Genomic DNA, 14,210 nt, shown 5'->3' with positions numbered 1-14,210 from the left:
TGACCATATGTCCGTGGGTTTATCTCTGGGCTTTCTATCCTGTTCCATTGATCTATCTTTCTGTTTTATTTATTTATTTATTTATTTATTTATTTATTTATTTATTTATTTATATTTTGGGGGGCTGCGTTGGGTCTTCGTTGCTGCGCACAGGCTTTTGTCTAGTTGCAGCGAGCGGGGGCTACTCTTTGTTGTGGTGCGCAGGCTTCTCATTGTGGTGGCTTGTTGCAGAGCACGGGCTCTAAGCGCGTGGGCTTCAGTAGTTGCGGCATGCGGGCTCAGTAGTTGTGGCTCACGAGCTCTAGAGCGCAGGCTCGGTAGCTGTGGCGCACGGGCTTAGTTGCTTCACAGGATGTGGGATTTTCCCAGACCAGGGCTCGAACCTGAGTCCCCTGCTATCTTTCTGTTTTTGTGCCAGTACCATACTGTCTTGATTACTGTAGCTTTGTAGTATAGTCTGAAGTCAGGGAGCCTGATTCCTCCAGCTCCATTTTTCGTTCTCAAGATTGCTTTGGCTATTCGGGGTCTTTTGTGTTTCCATACAAATTGTGAAATTTTTTGCTCTAGTTCTGTGAAAAATGCCAGTGGTAGTTTGATAGGGATTGCATTGAATCTGTAGATTGCTTTGGGTAGTAGAGTCATTTTCACAATGTTGATTCTTCCAATCCAAGAACATGGTACATCTCTCCATCTATTTGTATCATCTTTAATTTCTTTCATCAATGTCTTATAATTTTCTGCATACAGGTCTTTTGTCTCCTTAGGTAGGTTTATTCCTAGATATTTTATTCTTTTTGTTGCAGTGGTAAATGGGAATGTTTCCTTGATTTCACTTTCAGATTTTTCATCATTAGTATATAGGAATGCCAGAGATTTCTGTGCATTAATTTTGTATCCTTCTATTTTACCAAATTCATTGATTAGCTCTATTAGTTTTCTGGTAGCATCTTTAGGATTCTCTATGTATAGTATCATGTCATCTGCAAACAGTGACAGCTTTACTTCTTCTTTTCCGATTTGGATTCCTTTTATTTCCTTTTCTTCTCTGATTGCTGTGGCTAAAACTTCCAAAACTGTGTTGAATAAGAGTGGTGAGAGTGGGCAACCTTGTCTTGTTCCTGATCTTAGTGGAAATGGTTTCAGTTTTTCACCATTGAGGATGATGCTGGCTGTGGGTTTGTCATATATGGCCTTTATTATGTTGAGGAAAGTTCCCTCTATGCCTACTTTCTGCAGGGTTTTTATCATAAATGGGTGTTGGATTTTGTCAAAAGCTTTCTATGCATCTATTGAGATGATCATATGGTTTTTCTCCTTCAATTTGTTAATATGGTGTATCACATTGATTGATTTGCATATATTGAAGAATCCTTGCATTCCTGGAATAAACCCCACTTGATCATGGTGTATGATCCTTTTAATGTGCTGTTGGATTCTGTTTGCTAGTATTTTGTTGAGGATTTTTGCATCTATGTTTATCAGTGATATTGGCCTGTAGTTTTCTTTCTTTGTGACATCCTTGTCTGGTTTTGGTATCAAGGTGATGGTGGCCTCGTAGAATGAGTTTGGGAGTGTTCCTCCCTCTGCTATGTTTTGTTAGAGTTTGAGAAGGATAGGTGTTAGCTCTTCTCTAAATGCTTGATAGAATTCACCTGTGAAGCCATCTGGTCCTGGGCTTTTGTTTGTTGGAAGATTTTTTATCACAGTTTCAATTTCAGTGCTTGTGATTGGTCTGTTCATATTTTCTATTTCTTCCTGATTCAGTCTTGGCAGGTTGTGCATTTCTAAGAATTTGTCCATTTCTTCCAGGTTGTCCATTTTATTGGCATAGAGTTGCTTGTAGTAATCTCTCATGATCTTTTGTATTTCTGCAGTGTCAGTTGTTACTTCTCCTTTTTCATTTCTAATTCTATTGATTTGAGTCTTCTCCCTTTTTTTCTTGATGAGTCTGGCTAATGGTTTATCAATTTTGTTTATCTTCTCAAAGAACCAGCTTTTAGTTTTATTGATCTTTGCTATCGTTTCCTTCATTTCTTTTTCATTTATTTCTGATCTGATTTTTATGATTTCTTTCCTTCTGCTAGCTTTGGGATGTTTTTGTTCTTCTTTCTCTAATTGCTTTAGGTGCAAGGTTAGGTTGTTTATTCAAGATGTTTCCTGTTTCTTAAGGTGGGATTGTATTGCCATAAACGTCCCTCTTAGAACTGCTTTTGCTGCATCCCATAGGTTTTGGGTCGTCGTGTCTCCATTGTCATTTGTTTCTAGGTATTTTTTAATTTCCTCTTTGATTTCTTCAGTGATCACTTCGTTATTAAGTAGTGTATTGTTTAGCCTCCATGTGTTTGTATGTTTTACAGCTCTTTTCCTGTAATTGATATCTAGTCTCATAGCATTGTGGTCGGAAAAGATACTTGATACAATTTCAATTTTCTTAAATTTACCAAGGCTTGATTTGTGACCCAAGATATGATCTATCCTGGAGAATGTTCCATGAGCACTTGAGAAAAATGTGTATTCTGTTGTTTTTGGATGGAATGTCCTATAAATATCAATTAAGTCCATCTTGTTTAATGTATCATTTAAAGCTTGTGTTTCCTTATTTATTTTCATTTTGGATGATCTGTCCATTGGTGAAAGTGGGGTGTTAAAGTCCCCTACTATGATTGTGTTACTGTCGATTTCTCCTTTTATGGCTGTTAATATTTCCCTTATGTATTGAGGTGCTCCTATGTTTGGTGCATAAATATTTACAATTGTTATATCTTCTTCTTGGATCGATCCCTTGATCATTATGTAGTGTCCTTCTTTGTCTCTTCTAGTAGTCTTTATTTTAAAGTCTATTTTGTCTGATATGAGAATTGCTACTCCAGCTTTCTTTTGGTTTCCATTTGCATGGAATATCTTTTTCCATCCCCTTACTTTCAGCCTGTATGTGTCTCTAGGTCTGAAGTGGGTCTCTTGTAGACAGCATATATATGGGTCTTGTTTTTGTATCCATTCAGCCACTCTGTGTCTTTTGGTGGGAGCATTTAGTCCATTTACATTTAAGGTAATTATCGATATGTATGTTCCTATTGCCATTTTCTTAATTGTTTTGGGTTCGTTATTGTAGGTCTTTTCCTTCTGTTGTGTTTCTTGCCTAGAGAAGTTCCTTTAGCATTTGTTGTAAAGCTGGTTTGGTGGTGCTGAACTCTCTCAGCTTTTGCTTGTCTGTAAAGGTTTTAATTTCTCCATCAAATCTGAATGAGATCCTTGCTGGGTAGAGTAATCTTGGTTGCAGGTTTTTCTCCTTCATCACTTTAATTATGTCCTGCCACTCCCTTCTGGCTTGTAGAGTTTCTGCTGAGAGATCAGCTGTTATCCTGATGGGGATTCCCTTGTGTGTTATTTGTTGTTTTTCCCTTGCTGCTTTTAATATGATTTCTTTGTGTTTAATTTTTGACAGTTTGATTAATATGTGTCTTGGCATATTTCTCCTTGGATTTATTCTGTATGGGACTCTCTGTGCCTCCTGGACTTGATTAACTATTTCCTTTCCCATATTAGGGAAGTTTTCAACTATAATCTCTTCAAATATTTTCTCAGTCCCTTTTTCTCTTCTTCTTCTGGAACCCCTATAATTCGAATGTTGGTGTGTTTAATGTTGTCCCAGAGGTCTCTGAGACTGTCCTCTGTTCTTTTCATTCTTTTTTCTTTATTTTGGTCTGCAGCAGTTATTTCCACTATTTTATCTTCCACCTCACTTATCCGTTCTTCTGCCTCAGTTATTCTGCTATTGATCCCATCTAGAGTATTTTTTATTTCATTTATTGTGTTTTTAATCGATGCTTGATTCATCTTTAGTTCTTCTAGGCCCTTGTTAACTGTTTCTTGCATTTTGTCTATTCTATTTCCAAGATTTTGGATCTGGGAAATAGAATCTTGGATCATCCTTACCATCATTATGCTGAATTCTTTTTCAGGTAGACTGCCTATTACCTCTTCATTTTTTAGGTCTGGTGGGTTTTTATCTTGCTCCTTCTCCTGCTGTGTGTTTTTCTGTCTTCTCATTTTGCTTATGTTACTGTGTTTGGGGTCTCCTTTTTGCAGGCTGCAGGTTCGTAGTTCCCGTTGTTTTTGGTGTCTGTCCCCAGTGGCTATGGTTGGTTTAGTGGGTTGTGTAGGCTTCCTGGTGGAGGGGACTAGTGCCTGTGTTCTGGTGGATGAGGCTGGATCTTGTCTTTCTGGTGGGCAGGTCCACGTCTGGTGGTGTGTTTTGGGGTGTCTGCGGACTTTTTATGATTTTAGGCCACCTCTCTGCTAATGGGTGGCATTGTGTTCCTGTCTTGCTAGTTGTTTGGCATAGGGTGTCCAGCACTGTAGCTTGCTGGTCGTTGAGTGAAGCTGGGTGCTGGTGTTGAGATGGAGATCTCTGGAAGATTTTCGCCATTTGATATTATGTGGAGCTGGGAGGTCTCTTGTGGACCAGTGTCCTGAAGTTGGCTCTCCCACCTCAGAGGCACAGCACTGACTCCTGGCTCCTCAATTTGGGATGATTTGTTGTCCATTCATGTATTCCACAGATGCAGGGTACATCAAGTTGATTGTGGAGCTTTAATCCGCTGCTTCTGAGGCTGCTGGGAGAGGTTTCCCTTTCTCTTCTTTGTTCTCACAGCTCCTGGGTCTCAGCTTTGGATTTGGCCCCGCCTCTGCGTGTAGGTCGCCGGAGGGCGTCTGTTCTTCGCTCAGACAGGACAGGGTTAAAGGAGCAGCCTCTTCGGGGACTCTGGCTCACTCAGGCCGGGCGGGAGGGAGGGGCACGGAGTGCGGGGCGAGCCTGCAGCGGCAGAGGTCGGCGTGACGTTGCACCAGCCCGAGGCGCGCCGTGCGTTCTCCCAGGGAAGCCGCCCCTGGATCCCGGGACCCCGGCAGTGGCGGGCTGCACAGGCTCCCGGAAGGGCGGTGTGGACAGTGACCTGCGCTCGCACACAGGCCTCCCGGCGGCGGCAGCAGCAGCCCCAGTGTCCCACGCCCGTCACTGGGCTCTGCGCTTTCAGTCGTGAGTTGCGCCCGTCTGTGGAGCCCCTTTAAGAAGCGCTCTTAATCCCCTCTCCTCGCGCACCAGGAAACCAAGAGGGAAGAAAAAGTCTCTTGCCTCTTTGGCAGCTCCAGAGTTTTCCCGGACTCCCTGCCGGCTAGCTGTGGCACACCAGCCCCCTTCAGGCTGAGTTCTCGCCGCCAGCCCCAGTCCTCTCCCTGTGCTCCGACCGAAGCCCGAGCCTCAGCTCCAGCGCCGCCTGCCCCGGCGGGCGAGCAGACAAGCCTCTCGGGCTGGTGAGTGCCGCTCGGCACCGATCCTCTGTGCGGGAATCTCTCCGCTTTGCCCTACCCAGGTATGTGGGGAGTTTCTTGCCTTTTGGGAGGTCTGGGGTCTTCTGCCAGCATTCAGTAGGTGTTCTGTAGGAGTTGTTCCACGTGTAGCTGTATTTCTGGTGTATCCGTGGGGAGGAAGGTGATCTCCGCGTCTTACTCTTCCGCCATCTTACCCGGAAGTTCTCTTTTCCTTTTAAATGAATCCTGATTTATATCATGGAGGGCAGTGATATCTCTAGAAGATTTTTTCCCCAACCTTCCTTGACACTAGCTATACCTAAGACTTTGCCAATGAGATGCAAGCAGAAGTGTTATATGAGATTTCTGGGAAGAGTGCTTAATGAGGGCTAACTTGGCTGGGGAAAAGGCCTTTTTGCCTTTTCTCCCATTTCTCTTGCTATTGTGTGGAATGCATCTGTAATGGCTGGAGCTCCACCAGCCATCTTGGACTATGAGATGACCTTGAAAATGAAAGCTATTTACTGAGTTGGTGGAGCAGAGAGATGAACTTGCATTTCTGATGTCCCTGTGATGCCTTTCATACCAAACCTACACCATCTGTATTTGGATTTCTTTTATGTGAAGGTATCATAAACTTGTAATTTTCTTAAGCAACTCTTATTTTGCTTTTATTTTTATATTCAACTGACCTTATCCTAACAGAAACATTCATACTTCTATGAATGTTTCTCATTAGCTTTCTCAGAACAGTTACAGCAATGCCATTTGATTTTATTTCCCTTTGAATTATATGCCTGATGTAGATCCCCCTTTAAACATTTATATTTCACTTTGACAGGGAATGGGTCAGTTTGCTGGGGTCAAGCCGATCTCCTCAAAAACATTAGCAAGCAAGTTGTTATAGCAACTTGATTCCCTAGGCTATGACACATCAGCTTCTCTGCCAGAATAAACTGCTGTACAGTTAAGTACCTTTTTACCTTAAGGGAATTTCATAATGCATGGCACCTTCAACACTTTCGAAAGGGGCTGGGGAGAATCCTTCTGACACTTTTTCTCAATGTTAAGGAAAAGAAAGAATATAGAAGCTACAAACTAGGCAGTAAAGAAGTGACATTAGGGCTAAATAAGATCTTCCTAGAGACACTATTCCTTTCCTGACATGGATATAGGATATTTCCAATACTGCCCTGGCTTAGTGTACAGTGTCTGTTATCTTAATGTGTGTGAAAAATAGAGTCCTTGTTGCATTAGCCACCAGGTATAAGGCTCCATAGAAGACTGTGGAGGGCTTCACATGCTTTTTTATGGACTGGGTTCTAGGACACATTCTCCTCACTTGCCTCTAACACGTTTTCTTTTGTAAGGCAACGTGGCTCATGCTGTAAAACATAAACTTAATTAAGCTCTGTTAGGTGCTGCCTTCCTTGTGAAAAAAGAGAAAATGGATGAACTAAAATAAAGAAGAATTAGTCTAGGCAAACATTTGTGCTGTTTTTCACTGACATTTCTGGAGATTAAGCTATTAAATCAGGAGAACGGGTCAGACCAGTTTGATATTTATTTTTCATTCCTTGACTGCAAAGTAAAAGGCTTAACTTATAATGACATAAAATCAACACCTACTGTGTTCCATTCATTAATTCTGGCATTCTATCAAAAACATCTCCCAAGTTTGTCTAATCTGATTTTTTTCCCTTTGTAAAAGCCTGAAGCATATTATTCATGATGCCATTATATTCTAGATGCTTTAAAAAGACTTCTGTAATTCCTCTCATCCCCTGCCTAGTACTTTTTAGTAAGAAAACAAAGCTGCGTAAATCAGAAAGTTTGTGGCTTGAAAAGATGTCTTGGCGTTTTCTCATAGACTTTGGTGGTCTCTTTCCAGTTTTCAGTATTTTAAGAATATTGTAAGCAGTTTATTAAAGGCATGAACAACTTGGATACTCTGTGGCATATTTAACTCAGAGCTTCTTATTTATTTCAGCTTAAACCTTACAGGGGCTTATTTCAAAATAATATTTCTCCAAATCTTCATTATTTTCCCACTGAGCACATTTATTTTTGGCATTTAAAAAAATTTATAGGTAATGGATTTGTCTTGCTCTCATAACATTTCTACCCTAGATGGTAAAGATATTTCCACTTGCTTTCCTTTCCTTAATTTTATGCAAAAATGCCTCTCATTTCCTTTACTCAGATCACATAACCATCTTAAGGAGAAGAGTACAAGACTGTTGGTTCACTGGCTTGGACACTGTAGTGAAACGTGGCACAGTGATATAGCAGTCCATCTCCCTGCTAGTTTGAAAGCTTCTTAAGGTGGGAGGTGTGTTTATCTCCCTTAGCCCATTTCCTGCATCTGGAAAATGCTCCATATACATTTGTTGAATTGATTAATAATAGTACCAGAACAGAACTTGACTTGTGCTCACCAAGGCTGTGTTTACATAAAACATTTGACCTAATAATTTAAAAAATTGACATGACTAAATATTTATTTCCCTCTAAGCCAGGCCTGTTATGGTTGCATAGATACAATATTATAAGTTGATTTGACTATCTACTCTTGAATTTTTCATGTGAGGTGTTAGAACCCAGTGTAAGGAGCCCCTTTTCCATTATTTGGTTATCTCCTTTTCACTCTACAAATACCTCCACCTCTTGACCTGGGATCAGAGAAGGTCATATTTTCCTTGTAGCCACATGCCTCAAACAGGGTAAAACTGAGCAATAAACATTTATTGAGGAAAAAGTGATTGACATATATGGATTAAACTAACAAACGGAGAATAGAACCACCAACAAGTATGAAACTATCAAATTTATTTTTGACTTTTTAAAAGAAAACATACTTTTTATTTATAATCTCTGAATTTCATACATCACCTTTCCTCAGCTCTTTGTGTACTTTTTTAATATGAGGAAAAATTGAATCCCACAGACCGGAGGCTGAGAAGGGAGGCGGTGGGAAACAAGCAACCTTCTAATACCTGGTGACAGGCCGAAGTGGAGTCCACTCCATGCTGCTTCTATGATGAGCATTTCAAACTGAGTCAAACTATTGGCATCCCAGAAGAGACTTACGCCAGAAGCCTTGGAAGTAAGGAATGCTGGATAGCCAGAGTCTGTGTGGGGCTTGGCTGCTACCTGAGGTGGAGTGTCAGGAGGGTAGCTGTTTCCAGCTCCGAATACACTCAGAGTGCGTCACCTATCCCTTAGGGAAAGATGATCCTTTTCCTCTAATCCGATCAGAATGATAGTAACTATATATGTTGGTTAGAAGGTGCCTATCTTATAGTATTTTATAGGTGGAATTTTTGAGGTAAATGTATGACATAGATGAGTGAATTAAACTAATAAATACTCTGCTATGAAATATCCAGAAACAAATTCCCTGACTGTAATATTACCCACCCGCCAAAGTTTTTATTTACAATTCAAATCTCTGTTAAAAGCACCTGTAGATGAAATTACTTTCCAAATAGCTGATGGCGTGCACTAAGACATAGCATTTGTGGATTTGGACTGCTTTGACTCCTTATGGAAAACAAAGGTGTCCTGCTGTTGTTTATTCAGAAACGAGCTGGTGTGATACTTAGCCACTTTCACCTCCACGGGCTCCCAGAGGCCTCTGGACTGACCTGGCCACCTATAGCTAGGCACGTGGGATACAGTGTTTGCCAAGCTGACTGCAACAACTTCTCCCCTCCCTGTGTGCATGCTCCTTTCCAATGTGATTTGGGTGCTCCTCCCATTGAGAGGTGAAGTATCTGCTCCACCCCCTTGAGTCTGGGCTGGCCTTGGGATTCACTCTAACCCGTCGACTGTGGTAAAAATAATGTTGTGGGAATTCCAAACAGGCCTGAAACTTCAGTACTCACTCTTTTGGAATGTTGCCTTGTAATTGCCATATGGCAAAACTTGGTCTAACCAACAAGAAGAGGAGAGGTCATATAAAACAGAGACCAACCCAGACCAACGAGCCAGTGGCCAGTGCCAGCTACCAGGCACACGAGTGAGGCCACCTTAAAACACCCAGTCCCACTCAGCTGCCAGAGGACTTCAGCTGAGGGAGTGGCCTAAGGCAAAACCAACAGAAGAGCTGCCCACCCAGCCCAGGCCAAGTTGCTCTTCCACAGAATCAAGAGCAAATACAGTCACTGTTATTTTTAAGCCATTAACTTTTGGGGTGACTTGTGACACGGTAATAGACAACTATTACAGCACCCTGTGGAAAGGACCCTTTTCTTCATTTTGGCAATTCATGGTATCTCTTCAGGCTGCTTCTTATCAGCTCTGCTGCCCCTGCTGGCCTCACCCCTTGTTACGCCCTCTTTGACTCACACTTGGTCTGTGCCTCTCAGTCTCTGGCCTCTTTTAGACTCATGGCTTTGGAGTATCCGTTTTGATTCATGACTCCAGCCTCACCCTGGGATGCTGGGCCTTTGGATGTCCTTTGGCCCCATACTTTTTAGCCTGAAGGCCAGACCAGCTGTGCTCGTGGTTACCAGAAACCTGGCTGGATGTGGTGTCCAGGGACCCTTCTTGGTCAGGAGAGAAGCTCGGAGGCAACAGTTAGTTGAGTAAAGGCTGGCTTGCAGAGTCATGGGGCCTACGTGAGAACTTACTTGGGTTAAATGCAGCCTATTTATACCCAGAACATACTCTTGTGCTTACAGTTATAGTGATTATTTAGAGGCAAATCTGATCACATTTCCAACCCCCTTTAAAAAGCCTTCACCATTGCTCTTAAAATAAAGTCAAACTCTTTTTATGGCTCACAAAGCTCTGCATGTTTTGTTTGCTGCCAAACTCCATCATCTCCCCTCTTACCGTTGACAGTCCCTGCACTTACTCCATGCTCCTGTCAGACTGAACTTACTTCATATTCTTGAATGTGCCTTGCTCACCAGCCCTGTTGTTTAAGCCACCCAGTTTGTGCTACTTTGTGTTACGCTCTCCCGAGGAAACTAACACAGTCTACTGTTTGCCACACAGTGTTCAGATGCTTGGTATATATCATTATACATCATTTAGCAAAATAAAGATGCCCACCCTTGAATAATTTACATTCTAGTGGAGAGTGACAGACCATGAACCACAGATATCTGTTAGAATGTAGTATAGGCTGTGGAAAAGGACAAAATATGGAAGAGTAAGCGGGTTGGAAGTGTGGAGGAGTGGGTCAGTGGAGGTCTCACTGAGAACATGACATTTGAGCAAAGATTTGAAGTTGACGAAGAAGTTATCCAAGGGTTATGTGGGGAAACAGTGTTCCAGGCAAGGGAAGAGCAAAGCCAAGTCCCCGAGGCAGCGTGGGTCTAGAGAAGAACTAAGGGAGTCAGCATGGGGGAAGTCAGAGGTAAGTCCAAGGGGTGGGGTGGGGTCGTGTGTTGGGGATCCAGCTTATACGGGGCTCCTTAGGCTCCTGAAAGCTCGCTGGCTTTTACTCTGACTGAAAACAGAATCTGATCTGGGTTCTGGATGAGGGAGTGATATAATCTAATTTGTGTTTAAAGAGGGTCACTCTGGCTGCTGATATTAGCACAAGCATAGAAGGAGAGCCTACCGCAGTAATCTAGGTGACAAATGGGCCTCACTTGGGCAGTGGCAGTGAATGAGATAAGAAGTGATCAAATTCTGTGTGGGTTTGGAAGGCAGAGACAGATTGGATATAGGAATGCGTGTGTGAAAATGAGAGGAGTCAAGGGTGACTCCAAAGATTTTTGGCTTGAGTAAACGAAGAGACGGTGTTGTCTGTTATTTCTTCTCTTAATTTGCTGAGGATGTTAAGACCTTTTTGGTGAAGTTGATTCCTTCTCTCTTTGCAGCCTCTGTTTCTTCTAGTTTGATTTGTTTGCTTTAGAATAGATACCTGCTTTCCATTTTAGGTGATTTCCTGCAGTGTCCAGTAATCCTTGACTGTTCACATTTAAGAGTAGGGCACGAAAAACCTATTTGGAAGCTCTGTGTGTGTAAGGGAGGTGGGGAATGCTTGTTGACTGTGGTCTTCACGGTAGGGTGACCTTGTCATGCCGCTTGATTAGGGAATCCTAGTGATAGACACTTTTGTCTTTCCTCCAGTTGTTGAGATTCCTTAGAAAAGAATCTTTCAGTTGCAGAGAGTTACTTGTAAATATGTGCTTAGGATCTTAAATGGTTCAAGAAGTGTGGGTCTCTCAACAATGAGTGGGAGACCTACTTCTAGTAATTGTCCTTGCCTTGGGCTGTGACATGTGTTTTTAGTCTAGAGACTTGTTTTACTCTTTCCAAAGGAAAAACCTCGGGTGTCTTGTCAGGGTAGGTGATGGGCAGGTGCCAGGCTAGGCAAAGAGAAGGAGGGGACCAAATCCCTCTCGTAGAAGAGTTTGAATCAGTGCACTTGTTTTAAAGCCATCTGTACTCCTACTTCCCCAGGTACCAAGGCACCACGGATTCATTCAGCAGCATAAATGGTGTTGCTTTTTGGTTTTTCCCTCTTGTGGTTGAGAGTCCGTTTTCTCCATTCAGCTAAGTCATTTTCCCTTTGTCAATCTGCTTTCCGAATTCCAAAATTTCTTGTTGGTGTCTTATTTCCCATTCTCTTTGCCCTCATAGGCTTATGTGTTTATGTCTTTTATTTAAAAAGTTCTTTTACTTTCATGTTAGTGAATTCTGCCACCTTTATCCAGAAGTCCTTCCCTTCTTCTCTTGAGTAATCACTGCACATCCTTCAATCCTCAGCTTAGGTGTCACTTCTTTTGGGAAGTCTTCAACTCTGAGTTAGGTGCTCTTAGGTGTTTCCAGAGTTTTCTGTATTTCCCTATCCATTTCTTTTCACATCATGTTGGAATGGCTTGATCACCATCCATCTTCCTCAGCACATGATAATCTCTGTAAGGGCAGGGAGGGTGTCCGTCTTATTTGACATTGTATGCCTGGAACCTGACATAGTATCTAGTACATAATAGAGATTCAGAAATGTCTGTTGACTCATTGGTTACATAACCTTTAACAGCATCCACAGTGCTCTGAACTCTGACCACACGTCTCATGGAGAGAGCCCGCGGCTATTTTCTATTTTCTTTGACAGCATACACCACACCCCCAGAGTGTCTACCTCACAGCCCTGTCATGGGACACTTTGAACTTAACACAAGAAGCACATTTCCAACAAACCTGCTGGGAAGAGAGTAACACTCTGGTGGAGAGCTTTCACGCAGCTGTATGACAAATCTGCCACGTGCTCTCGTGTTCCATCTCTTCTCCCACAGGATTCTTCATCTCAAATACTCTTTGAACAGCCATCAAAACCCCTAAATCTTCTTCTCAGTGTGCTATATATAGATTAATAAGTTGACTACCTTTAGCACACCAGGTTTTCAAACCCTGGAATCTCAGCTTATCGATCTGGATCTTCTAACAAAACGCACAACTGTGGTTTCATTTTGTGCCACAGAAAATGCCTTTGCTAGGAAAACACTTTCGTTAAAACTAGCTTTGGGCATTTGGGAACTCACAGCCTGGAGGCCTGTAGATCAAAGGGAAAATTATGTGCTTGAAAGACTCAGCTTTCTTAATTATAATAAATTCCTCAAATTAAGAGAAGATTTTGACTTGACAAAAAAGTTACTGTTTCACAAAAGTTATTTCTCCCTTTTTCCAGGACTGTACTAGACTTTCTTTGAAAGGAATATTTCCCCCCAAGTTTTCTTCTATTTTCACCATGTAATCATACAATAATTTGGCCAGGAGAAATAAATACGTGTGCAGCACAGACATAGTAAAATGAGGCATTAGGAACCAGGTAGATACAAGAAGTGAAAAGCTCTGATATTTATACAAAGGAAATAAATCTTCCCTGACTTCCCTTCTCCAAACCTAGCTCCACCATACTACCTCCCCCTCTAGGTTGGGTCAGCCTACACTATTCTCCCATCCAACCAGATACTTTTTTGTTTGTTTGTTTTTGGCTGTTCTGTGTGGCATGTGGGATCTTGGTTCCCAGACCAGGGATCGAACCCGTGTCCCCTGCATTGGGAGCGTGGAGTCTTAACCACTGGACCACCAGGGAAGTCCCCAACCAGGTACTTTTTTGTAGCATTCACAGCATGTCATCACTGACCAATGCCTGTCTTCCCTGCTAGCTGTGACCCCCACAAGGGCAAGGATTATGTCTATCTTGTTCATTGCTATTCTCCTGGGCTAGAGCAGTATTTAGCACTTAGGAGGCATTCAAAAACTTTTTTTTTTTTTTTAACCTAACCATGAATGAATTTATAACAGAGTAAGGGGGACGTGGTAAATTGTTTGCAGTGATGGCTGTAGCAATTCCTTGCACCCCTTTGCAATGTGACTTTGCTGCTCTTTGCATCAAGAGGTGCAGTCTGTCCTTTCCACACCTTGAGTCTTGGCTGGCCTTGTGCAGCTTCTGTTGTCACCATCTTGGAACCAATCCTCCCTTGAAGAAGCCCAGTTAGCCTGCTGGCTCAGTGGCAAGCTGAGGTGCCAAGGCAAAAGCCTCCCCAGCTGCCATACAATGAGGCCTTCTAGAAAGACCCAGCCCCTGCCCACCAGCTGCCTGATCACAAGCACATGAGTGAGCCCAGCCAATACCAGGTGGAGCGGAGTTGAGCCTTCCCAATTGAGACCTGCCCCATTGCTGATCCAAAGAATGTGAGCAAGTAAATTATTGATGTTTTAAGGCATTAACAGTTGGGAGGGGTGATTTTTTGTGCAGCAGTGATCGATACAGGAGGATTTTTCAGACTTTCCTCAGCATGAGAGTTTCTCCTCCTTATTTAAACTAGAGAATCTGTGAAATCTGCTCTCCCCCAACCTCTGTGGCTTCATGGCAGCCTCAAAAGGTAATAGCTATTCCTGGGTAATTGAAAGCAGCTATAGGTAACTTACAA

This window comes from Mesoplodon densirostris, chromosome 5 (assembly GCF_025265405.1).
Source record: "Mesoplodon densirostris isolate mMesDen1 chromosome 5, mMesDen1 primary haplotype, whole genome shotgun sequence".
NCBI lineage: Eukaryota > Metazoa > Chordata > Mammalia > Artiodactyla > Ziphiidae > Mesoplodon > Mesoplodon densirostris.
This window is presented reverse-complemented; position numbering follows the sequence as displayed.